At 38.7% G+C, this 26,149-nt stretch overlaps 1 protein-coding gene across 5 annotated transcripts in view; it reads right to left on the reverse strand.

Moving 5' to 3' along the window:
• Positions 1 to 6,170: 6,170 nt before the first annotated feature.
• The window catches only part of COX18 (cytochrome c oxidase assembly factor COX18), an 85,656-nt gene continuing 65,677 nt past the window's right edge, over positions 6,171 to 26,149 (reverse strand). For all 5 annotated transcript variants that reach the window (XR_013828273.1, XR_013828274.1, XR_013828275.1 and 2 more), the window contains 3 exons: positions 10,672 to 10,783; positions 8,584 to 8,863; positions 6,171 to 7,419 (listed from right to left, as the gene is read on the reverse strand). The gene's annotated coding sequence lies outside the window, so the exon portion shown is untranslated. The remainder of the gene's footprint in view (positions 7,420 to 8,583; positions 8,864 to 10,671; positions 10,784 to 26,149) is intronic.

A 26,149-nucleotide genomic window follows, 5' to 3' on the forward strand; every position in this document is an offset into this window, starting at 1 on the left:
TATATGTCAATTAAGCTGGAAAATAAATAAATTACAAAAGAAAGTCACTGATACCCTGCCTCAGTTTGGCTCCCCTCAAAGCAGACTCTGAAACAAGAATTTTTAATGCAAGCCATTTACTTGAGAGGTGACCCCAAACACTGGAGGGGGAGTAGGGGAAAGGAGCCAAGGAAGATAAGGCAGCCAATAAAGGTGAATTATCAAGCCAGTCCCATGTGAGTGACTGGGATGGTTCCCATGGGAGAAGAGTGTAAATGAATATTTTCTCACCCAAGGAGTAAAGAAGTTCAAGAACTCATCCACCAACTCCAACAGTCTTCGGTGAGGGCTACTCCTGGAGTGTCAATCCCCCGGCCCTTCCACCTGCCATATGCCCAGGCAAAGTAGACATCCTTGTCTTTGGAGAAAATACTGGCAGATATGGCTGGTCTCACTGAAATAGTGAGGCTTGCCCGAGAGATAAGAGCAGGGCATGAAGAGCACCATATGCCTCAGACACTGACTCCCAACTGGAAACGTCGGTATAGTCCCATCAGCAGCCAGGCTGATTCCAACCCACTTTCAGAGTGACAAACATGAAATTTCAGTAGCAAAATTTTCCTTCCCAGAGATAACAAGCCAACACTGAAAGAGTATAAAAAGTATTTTTACAACAGTTGCTCCTTATTTATAGCTTACTTCTAGGATTGTGGACTAGAAAAATACATAAATGGATCACCTGGAGAAGAATGTTGCTTGCAGACAGAGATGACCCTCTCATATCCTCAACTGCTCTCAAGGGAAGGACTTACTCCTTTGATGATCCTCTCCAATATTTAACTTGTCCTTGACTTTGAACAATAAAAGTAGCTTACGTTTATTGGATGTTTGCTGTGCATCAGGGGGCAGATTTGAGCCCATTCAATTCTCCCCACAATGTGATAAGGTAATTATTGTTATTATCTGTATTTTCATATGGGAAAACTGAAGGTCAGATAATTAAGGAATCTGCCAAAGTTATAATCTGCTAGCAAGTGTTTGGAGATGGGACTCTTACCCAAGTCTATTTGAATCCAGTAATCATATCCTTAACTTATATTTTTTAAGTTCATTATCCTGTGCCCTTAGTAAAGAGAAAGATCTAGTCAGCATACTAATTCCATATTAATTGGTCTTCAAACACCCCTTATTTAAGTTAAATTACATCCATTTCTTTAGCCATTTCCCATATATGATTTACATGTTTTTTACTCACGTATGTTTCTTTCTCCCAACCTCTTAATTTTCTCTCTCTCAATAAAATATGTCAAACTGCTCTGTATATAGACTACATCTATTTCCTGGCAAGTCCATAAATCACAAAAGTATTGTCAAAAAATTATTTATAAGCATTTATGTTTAAATCTTAAGCTAGCTAAATAAAAGCATCATGAAATTACTCCCAGCTTAAAAAATTATAGCATATGGGACATAAGGCAATTCTAAAGCAGAGCAAATTCATTACAATCTGCAGAATAACGGAACAGTGCTTTGGGTGGTGAAAGTGTTCTGATTATGTCCATAAAATAGGTTAACAAGGACATTCATTCTTTAACCATTCGAGGAAAATTATGTCTTAAAGTTGATTTATGTTTGCAAAAGTGTAGTGAGTTCTTTCAGCACAAGATCTTTTCCCAGAGTCCTTAAACTGGCAAAATTTCTATTAATTTCATTTTGCTTCTTTGCAATCAGATCTAGGGCATATGATGTACATTGTGTGGTAAGTTTCAATTTTTCTAAAGTTTCACATTACTGTCACTCTGTGGGTCTTAAATTTCCCCAGTTTCCAAAAATGTAACTGTATATTAATCAAAATAATTAGTTTTTATATGCTATTTTTAACTCCTTACATTAATAGCCAGAATATAAGAGGTTTAATGAGGGGAAGCACACTCATGCTTACACAGCCCTGAATAAGAGATGCAGCCACTTGCCCACTTACGACTTGAGTGACTCTTGATGCATATGTTGGCTTTCTCAGTTCGCCCCTCCAGATCCACCCTTCTCCGTTCTGCTTTGTGCCCTTATGATTGACCTCGGTAGATGCTATTGAGCTCCCTTGCGCTCTGTCTTTTACTTGGGCTTGTGCAATAGAGAGCATTTATTCTATGTTTAAGTCAGTTTTTAACATATTACAGTGGTTTATTCATTCACTCATGCAATAAATATCTGTTGAGTATCTACTATGTGCCATAAAATATACTAGTCATTGGAGATCCAGTGGTTGCTATACAGAGTTTATATCTCATAATCTTAATATTTTCCCTTTTGAATCCCATGTTGAAAGTATTTTTTATTGGGCTGTATTTATTAAGTAATTTTCCATTTTAAAAATTAATCAAAGACAATCAGCAGATGAGTGGATAAACAGAATATGGCATATACATACAATGGAATATTACTCAGCCATAAAAAATACCTAGACACATATGACAATGGAGACACAACGACCCAAAATCTATGGGATGCAGCAAAAGCAGTTCTAAGAGGGAAGTTTATAGCAATACAATCCTACCTTAAGAAACAGGAAACATCTCGAATAAACAACCTAACCTTGCACCTAAAGCAGTTAGAGAAAGAAGAACAAAAAAACCCCAAAGTTAGCAGAAGGAAAGAAATCATAAAAATCAGATCAGAAATAAATGAAAAAGAAATGAAGGAAACAATAGCAAAGATCAATAAAACTAAAAGCTGGTTCTTTGAGAAGATAAACAAAATTGATAAACCATTAGCCAGACTCATCAAGAAAAAAAGGGAGAAGACGCAAATCAATAGAATTAGAAATGAAAAAGGAGAAGTAACAACTGACACTGCAGAAATACAAAAGATCATGAGAGATTACTACAAGCAACTCTATGCCAATAAAATGGACAACCTGGAAGAAATGGACAAATTCTTAGAAATGCATAACCTGCCAAGACTGAATCAGGAAGAAATAGAAAATATGAACAGACCAATCAAAAGCACTGAAATTGAAACTGTGATTTAAAATCTTCCAACAAACAAAAGCCTAGGACCAGATGGCTTCACAGGCGAATTATATCAAAGATTTAGAGAAGAGATATCACCTATCCTTCTCAAACTCTTCCAAAATATAGCAGAGGGAGGAACACTCCCCAACTCATTCTACGAGGCCACCATCACCCTGATACCAAAACCAGACAGGGATGTCACAAAGAAAGAAAACTACAAGCCAATATCACTGATGAACATAGATTCAAAAATACTCAACAAAATACTAGCAAACAGAATCCAACTGGACATTAAACGGATCATACACCATGGTCAAGTGGGGTTTATTCCAGGAATGCAAGGATTCTTCAATATACGCAAATCAATCAACGTGATACACCATATTAACAAACTGAAGGAGAAAAACCATATGATCATCTCAACAGATGCAGAGAAAGTTTTCGACAAAATTCAACACCCATTTATGATAAAAACCCTGCAGAAAGTAGGCATAGAGGGAACTTTCCTCAACATAATAAAGGCCATATATGACAAACCCACAGCCAACATCATCCTCAATGGTGAAAAACTGAAAGCATTTCCACTAAGATCAGGAACAAGACAAGGTTGCCCACTCTCACCACTCTTATTCAACATAGGTTTGGAAGTTTTAGCCACAACAATCAGACAAGAAAAGGAAATTAAAGGAATCCAAATCTGAAAAGAAGAAGTAAAGCTGTCACTGTTTGCAGATGACATGATACTATACATAGAGAATCCTAAAGATGCTACCAGAAAACCGCTAGAGCTAATCAATGAATTTGGTAAAGTAGCAGGATACAAAATTAATGCACAGAAATCTCTAGCATTCCTATACACTAATGATGAAAAATCTGAAAGTGAAATCAAGAAAACACTCCCATTTACCATTGCAACAAAAAGAATAAAATATCTAGGAATAAACCTACCTAAGGAGACAAAAGACCTGTATGAAGAAAATTATAAGACACTGGTGAAAGAAATTAAAGATGATACAAATAGATGGAGAGATATACCATGTTCTTGGATTGGAAGAATCAACATTGTGAAAATGACTCTACTACCCAAAGCAATCTACAGATTCAATGCAATCCCTATCAAACTACCACGGGCATTTTTCACAGAACTAGAACAAAAAATTTCACAATTTGTATGGAAACACAAAAGACCCTGAATAGCCAAAGCAATCTTGAGAATGAAAAATGGAGCTGGAGGAATCAGGCTCTCTGACTTCAGACTATACTACAAAGCTACAGTAATCAAGACAGTATGGTACTGGCACAAAAACAGAAATATAGATCAATGGAACAGGATAGAAAGCCCAGAGATAAACCCACGCACATATGGTCACCTTATCTTTGATAAAGGAGGCAGGAAGGTACAGTGAAGAAAGGACAGCCTCTTCAATAAATGGTGCTGGGAAAACTGGACAGGTACATGTAAAAGTATGAAATTAGATCACTCCCTAACACCACACACAAAAATAAGCTCAAAATGGATTAAAAACCTAAATGTAAGGCCAGAAACTATCAAACTCTTAGAGGAAAACACAGGCAGGACACTCTATGACATAAATCGCAGCAAGATCCTTTTTGACCCATCTCCTAGAGAAATGGAAATAAAAACAAAAATAAACAAATGGGACCTAATGAAACTTCAAAGCTTTTGCACAGCAAAGGAACCATAAACAAGACGAAAAGACAACCCTCAGAATGAGAGAAAATATTTGCAACTGACAAGGATTAGTCTCCAAAATATACAAGCAGCTCATGCAGCTCAATATCAAAAAAACAAACAACCCAATCCAAAAATGGGCAGAAGACCTAAATAGACATTTCTCCAAAGAAGATACACAGACTGCCAACAAACACATGAAAGAATGCTCAACATCACTAACCATTAGAGAAATGCAAATCAAAACTGCAATGAGATATCATCTCACACCAGTCAGAATGGCCATCATCAAAAAATCTAGAAACAATAAATGCTGGAGAGGGTGTGGAGAAAAGGGAACCCTCTTGCACTGTTGGTGGGAATGTAAATTGATACAGCCACTGTGGAGAACAGTATGGAGGGTCCTTAAAAAGCTACAAATAGAACTACCATATGACCCAGCAATCCCACTACTGGGCATATACCCTAAGAAAACCATAATTCAAAAAGAGTCATATACCAAAATGTTCATTGCAACTCTATTTACAATAGCTCGGAGATGGAAACAACCTAAGTGTCCATCATCCGATGAATGGATAAAGAAGATGTGGCACATATATACAATGGAATATCACTCAGCCATAAAAAGAAATGAAATTGAGCTATTTGTAATGAGGTGGATAGACCTAGAGTCTGTCATACAGAGTGAAGTAAGTCAGAAAGAGAGAGACAAATACCGTATGCTAACACATATATATGGAATTTAAGAGGAAAAAAATGTCATGAAGAACCTAGGGGTAAGACAGGAACAAAGACACAGACCTACTAGAGAATGGACTTGAGGATATGGGGAGGGGGAAGGGCAAGCTGTGACAAAGCGAGAGAGAGGCATGGACATATATACACTACCAAACGTAAGGTAGATAGCTAGTGGGAAGCAGCCACATAGCACAGGGAGATCAGCTCAGTGCTTTGTGATCGCCTGGAGGGGTGGGATAGGGAGGGTGTGAGGGAGGGAGACGCAAGAAGGAAGAGATATGGGAACATATGTATATATATAACTGATTCATTTTGTTGTAAAGCAGAAACTAACACACCATTGTAAAGCAATTATACTCCAATAAAGATGTTAAAAAAAAAGATATATTCGATTTTACAAAAAAGACAAGAGCAATGTGGGGCCTATGCAGATATAACACCCTGGTCAACTGTTCTGATCTGCTTTGCCCTATAAAGGAGAGTGTTGGCCAAGAGAAAAAACTCTGTACATGTTTTACTCAATTGACTTAACAGCAAAGTTCTATTATACCCATAGCATTGGTTCGACATGATAACACACTATTTTAAAAAGTAGTTGTAAGATAAAACCTCTACTTATTTAATCCTTAGGAGAAATAGGTCAGTATTATTATCAAGCATTAGTTTATTGAAACTTTTAAATTGCCAGACATGTGCAGCTGGGTTTAGGTTTTATTATAGAAAACAATAACGTAAAAATATTACCCCTCAATTCATGGAAATTAGAGCATGAAATCCCCACTTGGAATTCACTACAATCACTGCTGTTACTGTTTAAATGCACATTTCCCAAGTATACCTCACATCATGCTAAAGAAAGATTCAGAAGAAAGTGTATTGAACAACCCAGATACGTCATCATGCAAATGATTCTTCATCTGAAACTCACAAAGGAAAATACTGATTACTCAGAATGCTTGGGGAATTGAAGTTCTGATTAATTAAATATTCTGGATTATAAGAAATACTTCTACATTTCCAGAGTGGTTAAGATACTCCCTAAGCCATGTTTGTGTTGAATTTACTGTATGTGGAAACACAGCAATGCAAAGTAATGATCTCTCTGGGTTAAGAATTTTTCCAGTTTCTAAAATGATTCTTAATATTCTCACCATGATTCACGTAAAGCAGATACTCAAAAAAAAAAAAATTGTGTCAACCCACAGGAGAGGCTCTTTGTTTTTTATTTATTTATTTTTTGGCTGCGTTGGGTCTTCGTTGCTGTGCACGGGCTTTCTCTAGTTGCTGTGAGCAGGGGCTACTCTTTTTTGCGTGCACGGGCTTCTCACTGTGGTGGCTTCTCTTGTTGCAAAGCACGGGCTTTAGGCCCGTGGGCTTCAGTAGTTGTGGCACGAGGGCTCAGTAGTTGTGGCTCGCAGGCCTTAGAGGGCAGGCTCAGTAGTTGTGGCGCAGGGGCTTAGTTGCTCCGTGGCATGTGGAATCTTCCCGGACCAGGGCTTGAACCCGTGTTCCCTGCATTGGCAGGTGTATTCTCAACCACTGCGCCACCAGGGAAGCCCTCACTGGCTTCTTTTCATGACTTCTTTACATCCAGTTTGTTTCTTCACGTGCTGGGAAAGAGGTACAAAATTCCAAGTTCCTGCTTTGCTCATAATCTCCTTCTAAGAACAGCAGCCCTAAGAGACACTTCCTCCAAAAAATTTGCAATGATTTACACCAGATATGCCTTGTGAAACTTCTACTCTGGCCTCAGAAAAGAGTGCCCAAGTTAAAGGTAAGTTATTGCACAGTTTGGATGTGGAGGAAGCCACCATGTCTGAAGTGGTTTGGTGAACCTTGCCAGGCCAGGAACTTCATCGTGGGTAATGACAAGAGACCACATCAGATTATTTTTTTCTTGAGAGTACTAATTCCAGTCTTGGAAATTTGGAGATGCAAAGTAACTATATAGTTGAAGACTCTGTAGTCCCTTGAATCCTTGTAATAAAGTCTCATTACCTAGAATCACAACACACCAGCAAAAGGGGAATCCTAATTAATATATACAGGTTACTTCTGATCAATAAATTTTTAATGATTAATCAGTTTAAACATAATCAACCCAGATATTATTATGTGGACAAAATCGGGGCACTGGAAAGAATATGGACTTTGGAATCAAAACTAAGTTTAAATACAGATAACTTGACTTTACCATGAATAGAATATCAGGTAATATTAGACAAGTTATAAAGACCCTCACTGAGCCTCAGTCTCCCTTCTTTAAAATGGTCATAATAATTCTTACTTTACAGATTCTAACAAGGAAAGGACCTAGTAAAGGGGTCTGTCACACAGGAAGAACTCAAGAAATAGTTTTTCCCTTCCCTATACTCCCATTTATTCCCCATTTTAACTTTTAGATGTATTTATGTCCCAAGATCCAACTAACCAACATTCCCACTGCCAAATTTAAAAAAACAGCAGTTAAGTACAATTAAAGGGAGAATTCTGAAAGTAGGCAAAAATGTTGAGAGTTCAGAAAGGGAGGAAAGAGATTTTAAAATGGTAACATTATTTTTCAAATATTAATATTGGATTGTCTTTTTGTTCATTTTAAAAGGGATACTTAAAATCAGGTCACACTTTCCAAGTCTAACGAATGGAATTCAGAATGGGAAAACAGTCTCTGTTGTTCTATCCATTTCCATAAGAATCCAAGAAAATCAGAGAGAAATCAAAACATGACCAAAGAGTATGACATCTTAAAAATTTTTCCCCCCAACTATGTCAAACTTCTCATAAGCTCACCTTTGGTTTCAGCTAAAACTTTCCTATTTTGTCTAAATGGGCCCATCTGATTCCTCCAACTGTAAATTCTCTCGTGTTCTCAGAACAGGATCTTTTCTCCCTTGGGCCTTCACTTTCCATTTAAATACACTCTGCTACTTTTCTCCAAAATCCCTATCACATATATTAGCTTACATGCAAGGAAAGCAAGCAGAGTTTCAAAATGGGCCAGGGGTGGCATTCTTAAAAATAACTCTGAGGAACAACACTCACTTCTCCAATAAAAACACAAGCAGAATTCAGAATAGTTAACTGTGGGATTTGTACATTTATCTTTTCTTTGAAAAGGTAAAATAAACACGAAAAATTCCATAAAATCCAAACCAAAGTCACCTGCCATCACCACCACTCTGTCCTTTCCAATAAACACTTGTTGGCAGAGGCAGGAGGGAAATCGAAGTTTCTTGCCTCTTGAAGTGACAAGCACATTCTTTCCTCATTTGCCAAGCTGCTTTTCTCCCTCCGAAGCTCCAGCTGTTCTCAAAACCCAGACATTGTTCCCTTCCCCGGTCGGCCTCTGGCTCTAACCCTCGGCCAAGACTGCTTCTCCCTGAAATCTCTCGGGGACACCAGCAGCCAGCACTTGGAAGACTAGTCCAAGCTAGTTTGGTTTCTGGCGGGGAGAGAAGAAAAAGGAGAGAAAAGGGGGAAAGAGATGAATGGGAAATACTGTACGTCAGCACGAGAGCTCACAACAATTGTGTTTGGACAATGCCTGATCCTTTGGTGCTGCCAAGTGGTGGCTGATGAGTCTCAGAGTGGTTTCCAGACTTTGAGACTGTGGGATCATTTTTCCACTGTCGTTCACAGCCTGGGACCCCCCAAGTTCTGCTGGGGAAAATATAATATGCTCACAAGATAAGTATGTCTCTTATACCTACAATTTCTTTCAGCTATCATATAACTGAGAAAATCCATAGGACCACAGGGGCGGCGGGAGGGTGAACTTTTAGACCTATTCATTTATATAAATAAGCTCCACAAAAGACAATGTGCATTAATTATTCCTCAGAGATTATAAGGAGTAAATTGTTTATGTTTCTCCCAATTAATAATGTTCCTGCCTTGGCCATAAGTGTGATAGACGGAGGAGAAAAGGAATACAAAGACATATTCACTTCCAAACTACAGGAAATCAACAATCAGAAGAAAAGGCAAACACCTGCAATTATTTAGAAATTCTGGTTTTAGAAACGTCAAAGCTGTCCTATATCCAGACTATCCTGACTTGATAAGGAACCAAGAATGATTTTTTTAACTCCACACATAGCTGTTAATCACTGTCTGCAGTGCTTCTTGAAAGTACTACACATTAACCTGTCATTACATTTAGAGATGTTAGCCAAAGTCTAACCAGCTGAATTAGTTAGAATATAGATTTGGCAAAGTGTGAAAAGGAATTAAAAACAGAGGTCCCTGTACAAAACAATTGTAGTCTGACTTGTCATTCTCATAACAGTGTGACTGCACATGGCCCAGAGGCAGGAATTCTGGCTCTTTCTCTTTGTTATATCAAGGACATTTCTGCCATCCACACGGTCCAAGGTGACCTTCATTCTAGCCAGTGGGAAGTGAAAGGGGGGGAGTAAAAGGGGAGAATCCACCACCTCTCTTTAAGAGCATGACTCAAATTTTTTACATATCATTTATACCTAATTCCCATTAACCATAGTGTGGTTACATGGCTACTGTCTGAAAAAAATGTTGTCTTTATTTTGGGCATCCATGTGCCAGCTAAATATCAAGAATTCTATTACTTTAGTACAGGAATTGGCAAACTACACCATGGGCCAAATCTGGCCCACTGCCTGGTTTTAAGTGACCTACAAGTTAAGAATGGCTTTTACATTTTTGAGTGGGTGAAAAAAGCCAAAAGAAAAATGACATTTCGTGATGTGAAAATTATGTGAAATCCAAATTTCAACGCCCATAAATAAACTTTTATTAGAACGTAGCCACACTCATTCATTTAAATATTGTCTACAGCTGCTTTCATGCTACAAGGGCAGAGTTGAGTAATTGCGCCAGAGACCACAGGGCCTACAAGGCCTAAACTATTTACTATCTGGCCCTCTATAAAAAGGGTTTTCTGACCCTGCTTTGGAAGAAAGAAAAAAGCAGGTATTGCTGCATAAGTAGCAAAGTCGGCAACACCAACGTGGTGAAATTGGGAATACAGGAGAAGGTGTTTTAAAAGAGGCTGTAAATGAGTTTTATTTCTTTAAAAAACTTTAATATAATTGTATTGTTATCCTTTTACACATTAAACATTACTCTGAAACGTAGTGGTTTAAACAGTAAACATGTATTATTCAGTTTCTATTCAGGGTCAGGAATTCAGAAGCGGCTTATCTGGGTGGCTCTGGCTCAGAGCCCCTCATTAGGTTGTAGTTACAACGTTGGCAGATGCTGCAGTCTCACCTGAAGGCCTGACTGGGGCTGGAGGAGCCCTGCTGGATGGCTCACATATGTCTATCTGCAGGAGGCCTTGGTTTCTTGCCATGTGGCAGCTAACTTTCCCACAGTGAATCATCTGAGAGAGAGACAGAAACAGAGAGAGAGAGAAAGAGAATTAGCAGTAAGTCACAGTGCCTTTTATAGATAGTCTTCAAAATTTCACACTGTCACTCCCATTATATACTTTTTATTAGAAGAGATTCACTAAGTCCACTCCAGTCTATACTCAATGGAAGGGGAACTAGTTTCCCTCCATCAAAGAGAGAAATGTCAAAGAAATTGTGATTATTTTAAAACTACCACAACAGTATTTGAGGGGGAAAAAATCACCTGTCTTCAGCCAATGCTAGGGAGGTGAGTCTGTTGATTATAAAATAATTCAAGTTATTTGACCAGGAAAAAAGGAATATGAAGTCTTGGGCTTCCCTGGTGGCGCAGTGGTTGGGAGTCCACCTGCTGATGCAGGGGACGTGGGTTCGTGCCCCGGTCCGGGAAGATCCCACATGCCGCGGAGCGGCTGGGCCCGTGAGCCGTGGCCGCTGAGCCTGCGCGTCCCGGAGCCTGTGCTCTGCAATGGGAGAGGTCGCGGCAGTGAGAGGCCCGTGTACCGCAAAAAAAAAAAAAAGAATATTAAGTCTTACATTATAGATGGCAATAAGGTCTCTTGTCTACTCCAATCAATTGGTAGTAGTTACCTGGAGTACTATGTTTTGTTTTGTTTTTCCTGGAGTACTATGTTGAGAAGGAATCTGATTGATAGCTATCAAGTCCACATATTTTCTATCACTGGATTTTTATAAATCTCAAAATTCCAAACAATGAAAATTTGGAGAAAAAGCAGTATGTGAGGCATGTTCAAATCTCCAGAAAGCTCATAGAGCCATGGCTCTTGGACAGATCTCCCAGGGTGTTTCTCTGGCGTACTGGTTTCTCATGAGATTTCCTCTCTTCATTAAGCCTTCCTTCCACCAACAAGTATTTATTGAGCACCTATGTGTTACACAGGTACTCTGGCCATCAGAGATAAAGTAGAGAACAAAGTAAATATCCCACTCTCACGGTTAAAATAGGAATTTCTGTCTTCTGTAAAAAGTCTTAATTTTTTTCCCCTTTTCCAAAAATCATATGTCTTATTTCTGATTATTATTTAACTGCATTAGACTTTCTAGGTCAATACTAAATACTAGTGGTAATTTTACATGTTTCTGGTCCCTGTATTATAGGGTTTCCCAGAGTATCCGTCACATATTTCCAATGGGTATTAATTGACGTAACTTGGAAGAAGGGTTTCATAATCACACAAAAGATTGGGAAATGCTGGATTAAACAAAGTTGAACAGATTTCTCTACTGCAGGCAACTTTAATGGACCTTGAACCACCAGGAAAAGAATGGTATAACACTCTGTATTTCCAAAAGTACCTGAGTTTAAAATCCTGTGTGTTTTGTTTTGTCTGATTTGTGCAGAATGCTTATTCAGGTGGTCTGACAAATGTTGCTGGAGGGAATCCAAAGTCACTGTTTCCTTAACTCCCTTTCAGCCAATCAGTTCTCTTATGTTTGTCTAAAACCTTAGAGTTCACGCAACACAAAAATGTCCATTATCACAGCCATATACAAATCCTAATTGGAAAGTAAATAAATAGTGGCAATTATTCTCATAGAGTAATTCTTTCATATCTGAGTATTTTAAAGTCCTACAAGTATTTTTAAACACATAATTTATAATTATAACTATATACAATGTTTGCTCATATATACATTTATGTAAAGATATGTGTGCAAATGTGTGTGTGTATATATACACACAATTTGCCAAAACAACTTTCCAAATTGCCTGTAAATATATATTTATTAAGTGCACACAATGTGTCAGACACTTTGGCATTAAATACAGTGATGAGCAAGAGGAAATACTTTACAAATGTTAATTCATTAATGTAATTAATAGCTGAGAGGGTTTGAGAACAAAAATCCTTAAACACATCATTATCATAATGGATACTTTATAAATAAAAATATAGGTTACAAAAAGAGACTATATCAAGGGCTTTGCATCATTTAGGATTTGTGTGCACTGGATGTAACAGAAATCTGATGACAGTGGCTTAACCAAACAGCCTCACATAATTTGCCTCACATAAAACGAAGTACAGAGAAGAGTGGTCCAGTGGTTCCATGGTGTCATCGGTGCCCCAAGATCCTACTTCTTTTTCACTCCCCCATTCTCATTATGAAGCTTAATTCCTCATCCTTGCTGTGAGATGTTCTCAGGTTGGCCATTACCTTCACCCTCACTACCTGCTTTCCAGGCAAAAATGAGAAGGAAGAAAGAGCAAAGGGAAAGAACTTAGAAGGTTTTGTTAATTATTTCATCAGCTGAAAATGTCATGCAGTCACCCCTAACTGCAAGCAGGTCTGGGAAAGTATTTTATCTGGACCCATGGACGCACTGAGCAAAATTCAGTTTCCGTTAAACACAAAGAAGAAATGAATGAATATTTGGTAGTCTACTCGCCCTGTCTTTTCCAGACTCACCTAGTTTTGTCACAGTCAGAGAAGGCTGAAGCTAATAATAATAATTTTTTTAAATAGATACACTTGTTTCTTTCTACATCATCTCCTATTTATCATACTTTTAGCCTCCAAATACCTTTACACTAGCAATTTACTTTTGTCATAAACACAAACTTTCATGGAATGCCTACTACTTCCCTTGAATAGCGATGAAATAAATGTGTAAAAAATTTTCATTAAATGTTTGAAATTTTCAGCTTTACTATGTTAAGAAATGGTGGCTTGCTTCTACTTTTATTTGAACTATTTCTGCCAGCAAAAATAATTGTTCACATTAGCAGAAGCAGAACATTTGCCAGCATGCAAAAGCACCGTATAGAACAGCAGCGTACCGTAACACATGTTTTTTTACTCTCACAAATCTACTTTAAAACCTTAATTTTTTTTATAGCTATGGCCTCAGGACTTCAGAATTTTCTTTTTTTTTTTTTCAACTTTGTAGCATATAAAAGTACATGTGTGAGCTTACAGTGCCAAGAAAAGTTTTCTTAAAGTTATTCCATTTCTACTTGGAATTCTGGCTTCATTTCGCACAGACTATGCCGAATGTCTTCTAATACGGAACACAGAAATACATTATTATAGTCACTAATCTCTCTATTGATGTCTTGAATTCCTCGTTGACTCTCCTTGACACCCAAAGAGCACTTTCCATTCCTTTATTCCTTTTTTATCTTTTTCTATTTTTTAGAATACTAATTCCATGTTACCAACTTTCTAATATTTATCTTCTACAAACGGCTGGTGGAATAGATACTGGGTAACTCTCATTTTTAATAAATCTATAGGTCCGTTGAACCCAAGAGGGTTCCTAGAAACCAGATTCCTCCAGATGTAATGAACTGAAATACCACCTATGAAAAATCTATTTTAAGTTACCCATAAAACCGCATAGTTCCCAATATCCAACCATGGAGAAATGGTTTTTTATACATAATATGATGAAATAGTATGTTACCATGTAAAATGATAATAATAAAGACTATGTGGGACTTCCCTGGTGGCGCAGTGGTTAAGAATCTGCCTGCCAATGCAGAGGACACGAGTTCGAGCCCTGGTCCGGGAGGATACCACATGCCACAGAGCAACTAAGCCCGTGTGCCACAACTACTGAGCCTGCACTCTAGAGCCCGTGAGCCACAGCTACTGAGCCCGCACGCCCAGAGCCCGTGCTCTGCAACAAGAGAAGCCTCTGCAATGAGGATCCCACGCACTGCAACGAAGAGTAGCCCCCGCTCACTGCAACTAGAGAAAGCCCACGCACAGCAATGAAGACCCAATGCAGCCAAAAATAAATAAATAAATTTATTTTTAAAAAGTAAAATTAAAAATAAAAAAGACTATGTTACAACATGGGGAAATGTTTATGATTTAATATCAAGCAGACTGCAGCCTGAGGAAAATGGGAACATTAGAGAAAAATTAGAAGGTAATATGCAGTAATGAAAATAATTGTGGAAAAGGGTCTATAGTATATTTTTCTTCTGTTGCTTAATTTTTTCTGTACTGTCTGATTATTCTTCAATGTGCATGTGTTATTTTCACAATTATATAAAGGGGAGTAAAGATAATTTTTAGTGAGAATCTTGTCTCCTAGCACCTTCCTTTTCTGTACTTTTCCCTGTCTTTTGGTTCTTCGTTGAGATGCTCAGCAACCTCCTCTGTTTCCCAAATGCCTCCCTCGGCCACTTCCCTGAACAAGGGAGCCCCCACTGGCTCACCCCTCATCACAGGCCTTTCCCACCTTCAAAATCTCATCAGCCTGTCTGAGTCCCATTTCCATTGGCCCTATTTACTGGTTGGGTGCTTTTAAACTGTCCATTTCCACTTGAACACTTTAATAACCTACGTGAGATTCAGTTCCCCAGCTGTAAAGGATGGTCATATCTCTTCTTAGGATCACTGTTAGGATTAAAGAAGGTGACATATAAATCACTCAAATTGTGGTGCCTGTCACAGAGTTGCCCCCATTGCACAACACCAATAGCAGTATTCGTAACAGCACTAATAGTATTCCTCCCAAATGCATATATATGCATTTAAAGAAAGTTTTGGTCAAAAGGGCTTTAAAGTAAAAGGACAGACCCATGAAAAAGTTATTTGAACCAGAACCAATGGTAAAGAGTGTTAAGTTTGGAAGGAGAGATTCAAAGACATGAAGGGATTGTACTCGATCCTCCAACTAGTTAATGGCAGAACAGAGACAAGAACCCTAATCTCTGGGGTTGCTGGGAAAGTGTGGTGCTCTCCACATTTGAACATCCCCATCAGTGCTCAGTGCTTGGATGACTTAATAGTCAAGCTGTCTGCTTAGAAGAAATCCCTTCTTTATTTTTCCTCATTGATATTTACCTCTGTCAGACAATCCCATGGCTCCATGGACCTCTGACCACCCACAAGAACTTCCTTTTTGCCTTTGGCTGGTAGCACATATGAACTGCTAATCCTTTCTTAAATCTCTAGGCAAACTTCTAATTCTCATGAGACACATATTTCCTCCAAGGAACTCATAAAGGGCCATCCCCTCTGTAGGGCTCTTTCCTGACTGTTGCTCACAAACAGTTCAACGTGAAAAATTACAACCACTCCTAACTTCATCCTCTTAGTTGCCTCTGTCTATCCTCTGGCCTTAATTTTAAGGTAAGATTACCATCGGGTTTTTTCCAACTTTTTGTAGCAAGATTAGGAGGGAAGGGGTGAGTTTTATTGGACACTGAGAGGAAGGTTCCTATAACACCCACATAAAGAGGTAATGTGGGAAAGCCAAAGCAAGCAGAGGGATTTAAAACCAGCTGGAATACAGCCGGGAAAGAAGTTAACACCCCTAGGCTTTCCATGAACTTTTCTACCATGAATCCTAAGCCAAAGGATCTTTCATGGTCAGAAATTATTTGGAAACCTGGTTTCAAACTCACTGGAAAGATGATACAAGAAATGCCTAACAGGGAAGGTTTTACTTAGATTAATTGATTAATTAATGACCACATAACAACTCAAGCTTACTTTGTGCATGTAAAGGTATGAGTAATACCCAAAACCACAAACTCAGGAGCAATAAAAGACCTTAGATTGAAAGCTCTACATTCAAAATTATCCTGATTTTCCTCTAAGCAACTAGGGGGATGAAAATAAAGAAATCAACAGGAAAACTCATAAATCTGTGACTCTGGAAGGAGAGGGTCACCACTCTACTGAGAAGACAGGTACTTTCCCCAGGTCCAGTAGGAATTGCTTTCTATGATGTGCTGGGAAGTGAATCCAGATTAGAAATGTCCTTTTCAACTTGTGTCTGGACTCACCTACCTCTCCCGCTGGCTCACCCACACATTACCACTACCTTTACCCATGGTGAGCTCCATATGCCAAGCCACCTTGGAAGAGAATTATGCTTCTGATGGACCTACCCAGCCTCCAAACAGTTCTCCAACCAAAGATGAATACCCAGGGACTCAGTTGAACTCCCAAATTTTATTGACTTAGAGCCTGAAAAAAACAAAACAAAAAAAAACCCCAGAGAACAGACAGAATTATCAAGGTTCTTGGTCAATTATCTGGCTTGGAGTTGGCAATTTTTTTCCTCTAGAATTCTAACTTTCTCCTTGTTATGGGTTGAATTGTCACCCCTCTCCCGCCCCCCACCCCACCCCTGCAAACTCATATGTTGAAGTTCTAACTCCCAATATGTTAGTATGTGACCTTATTTGGAAACAGGGTTGTTGCAGGTGCAGTTAGTTAGGTTAAGATGAGGTCATGCTGGAACAGGGCAGGCCTCTATTCCAATATGACTGGTGCCCTTATAAAAAGGGGAAATTGAGAGACTGACAGAGGGAAGATGAGGTAAACACACACAAGGAATAGCTATCTGATAATAGATTGGAGTGATGCATCTGCAAGTCAAGGAATACCAAGGCTTGCTGGCAAACAACAGAAGCTAGAAGAGGCTAAGGATTCTCCATTATAGATTTAAGAGAGAATACAGCCCTGCTGACACCTTGGTACCAGATTTCTAGCCTCTAGAACTGTAAGACAATCAATTTCTGTTGTTTTAAGCTACCCAGTTTGTAGTACTTTGTTATAGCAGACCCAGGAAACTAATACAGGGTTCTGTAACCAAAATTTGTTTAATGATCTATCAACTGATTAGTTAAACAAAGAACTGGAAAGTAGCTCACTTTGGAAAACATTTGTTACCCACTTTAGAGTCATCCACTGTCTCAATTTCTGGGAGGAATTCCAACAAAGACTTACCAAAACTTCTCAAATAACTATTAACTTTACCTTTTACTCTTTCTTAGAGCCTCCTTGTTTACAGCACTAAAGTTAGATAAAACTAGGGAAAAACTGAAATACTGAAAAGAACATTTTACCTGGAGAAAGCTGAGTAGACACAGAACGGTTTTCCTGGTCATTTTGAGGGAGAGTCCCCCATTTTAAGAATGGGAAGGTGATGAGGAAACTAAGGCTCAGATGAAGCAAGGCCCTTATCTACTGTTAAACAACTAGTGATGAACAGAGCCTGTCTCGCCACCCCCCATCCCCCCAAAAACTAGGGCAAAACCAACCCTAAATATTAGAAATTAAATGGTTTAGTTTCCCCTCCCCACCGGCTATGTTAAGGTATAATTTTTTAAAGACTAATATCATGACTCACACAAATATAAAGTTAACACACGTCAAAAATTTTATTAAACTGATTAATGAGGGCACCAATAATATGTAAAAAAAAATACTCCTTCAAAAGAGAATTCAAATAGACACTGAAATGGATTTGCTAATAGATGCATACAGTGGAATCAATCATATCTTCACTAGCCAAAATTTCTTTGCATTTGAACAGGAATCACCATCAGTTTTCTAGAACTAAGTGTTGTAAAAAGGCAATGTGTTGTTCAAAGGCAATGATTCCTGTTCTGAGTAAGAAATCCACAAATTTATGACCTAATTTCTGCCCTTTGGAAGCTTGGACACCAAGTATATGGGTGCCAGAAATAAGGAGCACTGGAAATGAAGTTCAAAGACCCTTTAGCTTGTACATGAAGCAGGAGAAAACTGTAAGTATAGGATGGTAGGGACAGAGGACAGGGAACATAAGGACAAGAGTAAAGGGCCGGGTGAGGCTTTCTTGATTGTGTGCATTTGAGAGGGAAGCGATGAAGACAGAGACAGAAATGGAGGGGAGGAGGAAAGAGGAGGGCAATTAATTACTCAGTATCTTTCCATTCTCAGGCTTAACAGTCAACAAACAGCATTTCTATGTTGCTTCCCATGTGAGTACCTGGCACATAGAATTTAGCACAGAAAATACAGACAGACACAGATACATAAAGACACATGGGGATAGACAGGGAAGAAGTATAAGATCTCAAGGGAAAATATAGCTACTCCAAAAACACTTTTTCAAATTTGTGGGTGAACTTTGTTTTGTGGACTGATAATTGTCAAACCTGGATACTTAGAAAGCAAGGTCAAGAGTTACCAGACAGGGCTTCCCTGGTGGCGCAGTGGTTGAGAGTCCGCCTGCCGATGCAGGGGACACGGGTTCATACCCCAGCCCGGGTAGATCCCACATGCAGCGGAGCGGCTGGGCCTGTGAGCCACGGCCGCTGAGCCTACGCGTCCGGAGCCTGTGCTCCACAGCGGGAGAGGCCACAACAGTGAGAGGCCCACGTACCACAAAAAAAAAAAAAAAAAAAAAGTTACCAAAGAGCTAACTATGTCTTTTCCTCTTTCTCTTTTTTTTAATAAATGTATTTTTAAAATTTATTTATGTATTTATTTATTTTTGACTGCATTGGGTCTTCGTTGCTGCAAGCCACCTTTCTCTAGTTGCGGTGAGCGAGGGCTACTCTTCGTTGAGGTGCGTGGGCTTCTCATCGTGGTGGCTTCTCTTGTTGCAGAGCACGGGCTCTAGGCACGCGGGCTTCAGTAGTTGCAGCACGCAGGCTTAGTAGTTGTGGCGCACGGGCTTAGCTGCTCCTCGGCATGTGGGATCTTCCCGGACCAGGACTCGAACCCGTGTCCCCTGCATTGGCAGGTGTATTCTTTTTTTTTTTTTTTTTTTGCGGTACGTGGGCCTCTCACTGTTGTGGCCTCTCCCGTTGCGGAGCACAGGCTCCGGACGCGCACGCTCAGCAGCCATGGCTCACGGGCCTAGCTGCTCCGCGGCATGTGGGATCTTCCCGGACCGGGGCACGAACCCGTGTCTCCTGCATCGGCAGGCAGACTCTCAACCACTGCGCCACCAGGGAAGCCCCGACAGGTGTATTCTTAACCACTGCATCACCAGGGAAGTCCCCTCTCTTTTTCTTATTTTATTTGTACTTATACATAAATAATGCTGCACCAAATAGGTCTGTGTACATAAGTGTTTCCATATATTAGATAACTTTCCTATAAACAATTCCTGAAATTAGAATAACTATGACAAACTGTATGAAATACAGGGAACTTTTACACATATTGAACCAACTAAATTTCCCTACAACAGTGCAGGAAGTCCTATTATCTCCTTTACATGAATGAGACTCACTTTAAGGTTTTGGCTAAGTGAAAAACAACACTAGGCTGTGACCTGATTCAATAACTAATCGTGTCCTTTCCCCCGAACTGCATGGTACTAGCTTTTTAGTTCACTCTGTCTCCATTTTGGAGGCTTTGGAAGTGATAAATGTGTGTGGTGGGGGTAACTTTAGCCTGGAAAATACCAAGGCAGTGAAGTGGTCAGAGCTAGCACGAGATGCTAACCGGAAGTTCTAATTTGAACGGTTCCATATCTTTGAATAATTAAGATTAAGAAACAAGTATCTTACAGTAAATTCTCTCGTTGGCAGACATTATTACTCAAAATACAGTTGGAGAAAATTGCTTTAAATCAATATTAAGTCAAGTTGCATGCATTTTAATGGAAAATAAAGGCTTTAACTTAGGATTGAAAAGCAAAGTATAGCATCTGTCAGGAGATTTTTTTTCTTAAAAGTGGGGACAAGGGGAACTCTTCTGGAGCCCTGAAGTCATCTGAGTGAGGCTGACTCAAGCTTCTCAGCTTGTCAAAACTATTAAGATTTATGGAAGCTGCTTTTATTCCACAAGGACTTCTGTTTAATAGGTTGTGGGTGAACCCATTACACATGAATACCATGGCCTCATGATTCTTGTTTCCTTGTGAAAGTGTGTTTCCTGCACTGAATCATCCTGTAATTTGCTCCACAGGGTTTCCATCTGTTTAGATCAAGTGTGAAAAAGAACTGCCTGAATCACATACTTAATTTGGTTCAATGAAAACGCATATGGCAGTGTAGCAAAGACATGCCACAGACTTTACATTCAGGTATACAGGGGAGAAATGCAGCTTTGTCTTATTTTGAAACTGATCTAATCTCCCATGCCATTTAAAGGCATCTGCATCTCTTCCTGTTTAACTATTTCTATCAGGTTAACTCTCTTTTGGGTAAGTTTTCTGCCTTTTTAGAATATTTCATCTTCCCCTCTCTCCTCTCCAATGTCTGAAAGTATAAGGGAAATCATGTGATTTTAACCCCTAGAGGAAAGCGGGCTTACATTCCTCACCTGTAGGTCTTTATGCCTTTTCTTGGTACCTGGGTTTGTGATGTAGCTGGATATGGTTTGGCCCCTGGGTATTTTATGATGATGTCTACTGAAATGTGGCTGGTCACTGCTAGTAAAGTCAGTGGACACAGCCATTGGTTTGTTCTTAGCAAGTCCCCACATGTTGCTGCCTCTTTGTCCTGAGCCCAGTCTCCAGTCCTTGAAAGGACTTAAGTTTTATTTTTTTTTGTTTTCAGATTTTGAACTATTTGAATTTATTTATTCCATTGCTATAACTTTAGTGGTTACCCTTATAATTTCCACATGCATAATTTGACTTAAAATCTAAAACAATTTATCTCTTCCTCCTGAATAATAAAAGGTTTTCAGAATTTTTCATTCCAATCATATTCTATTTTACACATTATTATTGTCTGGTATTTTATTTCCACTTGTGTTTTTGCCTTCATATCTTCTGCACTGTGGAACCAGGCACAATACCTCTGGTTCATTTCTCTAGACACCATTCTCTACTTGTGTTTCTTTCCTTCTCTCACCATGTTAGATGTGGCTCAAGCCAAAAGCAAAGCTTTGCATAAAGACCTGTACAAATAAGCCAGACACTTTGTGATTCCCTCATACCTATCCAGATGGCTTTATGGGCATCCCTCAAGACTCAAACCCAAAGGAGAGGATAACAAGTTTACTAGCATTTGACCAACTTGCCCTACTTTCTCCTCTCTTCAAATATTTCATACTTTCATGAGCTCTAACACATATTATTTCATATTTTAACATTATATGTAACTTCATAGATATGTGCAAGAAATTCTCTGGGACAAATACCCAAGAATACATTAGGCCACAGGGTGTAACAACAATGAACATGCCACTTCACAGACCCACAAGAGAACATAGTATTTATCACTACATATCCTGACCAACACTTTGCATGTGCATTTCTGATGTTTGTACTCTGATAGCTTTAACATGGTGCCTCAGTGTTTAATTTAATTTCTCTGATTACAGCATTTGAGGACTCTCTTTATGAACTTGTTAGCCATTCAGACTTCCCTCTCTACATTGCCTTTACATATTGTCAACCCATTTTTTCCCCTGGGTTTCTTGTCTTTTTTTTTGTTGATGTTGTTGACCTTTCTGTATGAATATTTTTCTATTAGATTTATAAGATTTAACTTTCACAATGATGTCTTTAACTCATGCAGAATTGCCTCTGTATACAGTGTAAAGTAGGGATCCAAATTTCTCTTCGAGTGAAAATTTTCCCAATGCCACAAAAATGATCTGTGCTTTCATTTTCTAATATGTCACTTTATCTGTCAGCTGTGTAAGTCTCCCATATATACAGTCTAATTTCTGAGTCTTTATTCTATTCCACTGATCTATTTGTCTGTTCCATAACCAATTATGTGTTTTTTAAACCATATAATTGTCAAATATCTTAATATCTCATATAATAAACTTCGTCTTTTCTCTTCTTTTTCAATTGTGGCTTACCTATAAATGGATTTTCATTTTCCCAAACAAATTTTAGAAGAGTTTTTCAAGTTTTTCAGAAAATATAGATGGAATTTTGACTGGAATTGTATTGCATTTATAGATGCATTTGAGGAAAATTGACATCTTTACTACATTAAATTGGCCTATTTATTCAAAACTTTTCTTATGTCTTTAACAGAGTTTTAAATATTTCTCCACAAAGATACTGGCTTTCTTTTTTAGGTTTGTTCCTAGAAATTTATTCATTTTGATTGATATTATACATAGTATCTTATTTCAATTATATTTTCTAGTTGATAGTTGCTGGTATAGGAAAATACTATTGACTTTTACAAGTTGGTCTTGTCCCCAAAACTTTCCTAAGTTCTCTTCATAGTGCTAATAGTCTTCTGTTAACTCTGTTGGAATTTCTATGCATATGATTATTTCACCACTAAACTAACACCACATAACACTAACATTTAGCACTATATGGATTGGCACATAGTAGGCATAGAGGAATATTCTCCCTTTTTTCCTCAGCCCGTACACTCAAAGTCATTCATAATTGATAGTGAGAAATTTTTTAATTAAAATAAAAAAGAGCTAGTTGCCACAATGTGAAAAATTGTCTGCAATTCTTTTTCTGTTGCTTGGCTTAAGTTTTATTTTTTTTTTGTTTTCAGATTTTGAACTATTTGAATTTATTTATTCCATTGCTATAACTTTAGTGGTTACCCTTATAATTTCCACATGCATAATTTGACTTAAAATCTAAAACAAGTTATCTCTTCCTCCTGAATAATAAAAGGTTTTCAGAATTTTTCATTCCAATCATATTCTATTTTACACATTATTATTGTCTGGTATTTTATTTCCACTTGTGTTTTACCTTCAAAGTAGTCAGCATTACTTTTATTATTTTACAGAGTCAGTGATTATTTAAATATTCTTATATTTACCAATTTCTTTTTGTCACATTGCTTCTTGCTTCTCATTCCTTCCTTCTACTCTCAGTGCTTTAATTCCTTTAAAGTGTGTCCTTCTCTTACCTATTACAGAATGAAATTCAAACTCTGTGGCTTAGCACCAAGACCCTCTATTGTCTGCTCTTCCCTATCTCTCATTTCTTTTGCTTCTCCCAGGACAGGATGTTAATGCCACTGTTTGTAGATGACCACACCCCATGTTACCCATTTTCTTTATTTTTGAAACTGCTACCTGGCCAAATGCTCAGTACTGTTAACTACACTAGTAGTTACAGTAGGTGAACTACACTCCATTTAGGCAGGGATTTTGTTTTGTTCATTGCTGTATTTCTAGTGCTTGGAACAGAACCTGGCATGTAGTAACTATGTGTTGAATAAATGATTAAAGGATTGAATCAATAAACGTAAATACAGGAAAAAAAATAAAGTGTGTCCTTGAGTAATTTTTTTCAATGAGAATGAATAACTAGTAAATTCTTTCAAGATTATTGTTAAATGTCTTCATTTTACCTTTGCCCTTAAATCATAGTTTAGTTGGGTATACTAGATTGTCAACTGTTTTCTTGAAAAATATTTTCCTTTTTTCTTCTATCCTCCATTGTTGTCACTGTGAAGTCTGTTGCAAATCTAACCTAATTATCTACCTTTGTAAATAATGCTTTTTCCTCCCTGTTAGTGTTTCAGGTTTTCTTTTATGTTCTGTCTTTAGTGTTATGCAGTTTAATTATGATGTGTCCAAGTGTAGATTTAGTTATTTATTTACTTAGTCTTCCTTGGATCTAAGTTAACCACAAAATTCAAGGTTGAGCTGATTATTAACCTGCTCTACAGAAGTCCAATTAAAACACTGACATAGGGCTTCCCTGGTGGCACAGTGGTTGGGAGTCCGCCTGCGGATGCAGGGGACACGGGTTCGTGCCCCGGTCCAGGAAGATCCCGCATGCCGCGGAGCGGCTAGGCCCGTGAGCCATGGCCACTGAGCCTGCGCATCCGGAGCTTGTGCTCCGCAACGGGAGAGGCCACAACCGTGATAGGCCCTCGTACCGCGAAAAAAAAAAAAAAACACTGACATATGAAGAGGTAGTCTAATGAATGTACTATCAAGTCATTCCTGTCTGGAATATTGTCTATTTAGACCTCATTAGCTTTCTACACTGCAAAATTATGTGAATTAAGTTACATGCTGGTTACATGCTTTTGGATGTTATCAAGGTTCAACGTTATCCATATATATATAATGTTTTTGTACTGTCTATAAATCAGAGTTGAAAACAATATATATAAAACTAAGAGGTTAACAGTTCCAAACTTCTCTACCTCAACCCTCAGATATTAATCATTCTCTCCTTCCATCCTGGCGCTGAGAAACAGAAGAATCTTTCCCTTTCCAAGGTTCACCCACCTTTTCTTCCACTATCTCTGACACTTGGCTCAGTAATTATACCTTCACTCCAAGCTCATTTAAGTCTTTTCCATTCCACCCACTCATTTTTTTGCAGGTAAAGAAATTTCAAGTTTCACATTTTCTAAAAAATAAAAACTTTCCCTTATTCTTTCTTGTCCCTCCAGCTAATAACCTCTATTTGTCACCCTCACAGCCAAACTTCAAAAAGGAGGGAGAGCTCTCTTATACCCTCCCACCCCCCAGCCCCACCCCCACTTACCCATACACACCAATGTCATCCTGGCTCTGCCGCAATTAAGCTTCTTCTAGCACCACTCACTGAAACCTCTCCAGGCAAAACTACTAATAACTTCCTGACCTCTAAAGCCAAAGGAGTTTTTTTGTAACCAATCCTATTTGGATGCTCTAAGCTTTTGGACATCTTTGCCTGATTTGTCATTATTGACTTTAGGATTATCACTCTCTCAGAATTCTTCTCTGGCTTTTCAGATTCCTCCTCCTTGGATTACTTTTCATACTGTACCACTATTCCTCTACTCCTCTTTAAATGGAGGAGAACTATGGGGTATTCCTGGTCCTCTTCTCATACCCATTTCCATGTCTTCAGCTAGTACTTATAAAGTGAAGACTCTGAAATGTCTCTCTCTAACCCTTGCCTCCATCTTGAGCACAGAGCTAATTTCTAGTAGCATGTTTGACATCTTCAGCTGACTGCCCGATAGCACCTCAAACTCACTGTGTCCAAGTCCTTTTCTTCTTCTTTCAAACTTTCTCTTTCTCTTATATTCCCTATTTTGATAAGTACCACTGTCATTCACTGTTCACATTTAAAACAGAGTAATTCTCTAGTCTGGTGCTATCCAGAACATTGTGTGATGATGGAAGTACTCTGTGTCTGTGCTGTCCAATATGGTAATACTAACCACTTGTAGCTACAGAGCACTTGAAATGTGGCTAGTATGACTGAGGAAATGAATTTTTACTGCATTTAATGTTGATTAATTTAAATAGCCATGTGTGGCTGTCCTATTGGAAAGCACAGCTCTAGCCCTTCATCTCACCTAAATTACGTTTGCCATCAGGACACGTAGATTCTATCCCTTAAATTTACCTTGAAAAGATCCTTCTCAAAGCAATCCCTCTTTTCTATCTCCACCACTACCATTTGAAAACATCAACCTGATTATGTCTTTTCCCTGTCCCAAATGTCTTCACTAACCTCACTTTTTTTTTTTTTTTTGCGGTATGCGGGCCTCTCACGGTTGTGGCCTCTCCTATTGTGGAGCGCAGGCTCCGGACGCGCGGGCTCAGTGGCCATGGCTCACGGGCCCAGCCGCTCTGCGGTATGTGGGATCTTCCCGGACCGGGGCACGAACCCGTGTCCCCTGCATTGGCAGGCGGACTCTCAACCACTGTGCCACCAGGAA

Source organism: Stenella coeruleoalba, assembly GCF_951394435.1.
Source record: "Stenella coeruleoalba genome assembly, chromosome: 4".
In the NCBI taxonomy this organism is placed as follows: domain Eukaryota; kingdom Metazoa; phylum Chordata; class Mammalia; order Artiodactyla; family Delphinidae; genus Stenella; species Stenella coeruleoalba.